The sequence below is a fragment of the Sinocyclocheilus anshuiensis genome, unplaced genomic scaffold (genome assembly GCF_001515605.1).
Source record: "Sinocyclocheilus anshuiensis isolate Anshui unplaced genomic scaffold, SAMN03320099.WGS_v1.1 C32687731, whole genome shotgun sequence".
NCBI classification, from domain to species: Eukaryota; Metazoa; Chordata; class Actinopteri; order Cypriniformes; family Cyprinidae; genus Sinocyclocheilus; species Sinocyclocheilus anshuiensis.
Window position 1 is genome coordinate 209 of NW_015619198.1, and position 1,085 is coordinate 1,293.

The following is a 1,085-nucleotide window of genomic DNA, read 5'->3' on the forward strand; positions in this document are numbered from 1 at the left end:
TAGACACCAGTGGGCGTGTCTTCCCATTTGAAAAAAAGGGGTAAAGTGACAAAAATAATCACCCAGATAAGTAAAATAAAATTATACACGAGTTGTAAATGATAACAGAATTTTCATTTTTGGGTGAACTAGGACTGAAGAAATTCACACAAAATTCATATACCTGATGGCTAATTGAAATGTGCTTTCCCCTTGAATTGTTGTGATGTCATGGGTCAACGTAACTTTGTTTTTTTCTCATCCTCTTCCCTTTAGCCGTGTAACCGCATGGGAGAGGTAGGTTTCTTTTGACATTCTTGTAATCTGATTTTCATTTAAACTGAATTGTTGTAACCAACCAATCAACTAGTCTAACAACCTCTCAGAATCAAACAGTCAAATGCCATATTGAATGTTGAAAAAGACATCATATTTTATAGGCCGCCACAAGTGACATGGAGAAAATGAACTCATCTGAAATGCAGTAAAATGAAATGATTTTGTTTTTCACTCCAGATGACGACTGGCAGCAGAAGTATCGTTTCGTCATCTAGCCGACAAGTCTCACACATCCCTATCATTCACTCCCTCTTGTGTCTTTTCCAAACCCAGATTTTAATTCAGTCTTTTGTTCACATTTAAACACTGATCAACACACATAAATAGAGCCAGGGCTGTACATGAACTTTTTTTTGCACATAGCACTGGTGCTACAGAGGATTAAAGTTTTGTAGCACAAGCCACACTAATGTAGTGCAAGTATAAAATGTCTCTAAAAACAACCACAAGCTGTGCAGTTCATCACTTAAACAGGCATGTATGTGCCTGACAAAGGAGAATGATGACATAGAGAGCACACAAAATCCAACCCTTCACAAGAATGTTTTCAGACAAACATTTTCTTTATTTGCTAAAACTGGCAGACTACAGGAACATAAGACTTCTTACACTTCAACATCACGACAACATTACACTTCAAATTAGCAGGACAGATCTAACAATACATCACTTAATAAAGCCCGATTCGATATGGACGTCTGTAAAAATAAATGTACATATCACCTAAAGCCCTATTCGCACGGGATTAGTATTATCTGGGGACCTTG

The 1,085-nt window shown here is 37.1% G+C and overlaps 1 long non-coding RNA gene across 1 annotated transcript; it reads left to right on the forward strand.

The window, feature by feature from the left end:
• Nucleotides 1-230: 230 nt before the first annotated feature.
• Nucleotides 231-535, forward strand: LOC107682884 (uncharacterized). Its single transcript, XR_001633615.1, has 2 exons — nucleotides 231-276; nucleotides 496-535. It is a non-coding gene; the product is annotated as an uncharacterized LOC107682884 (long non-coding RNA).
• The last annotated feature ends 550 nt before the right edge of the window (nucleotides 536-1,085 follow it).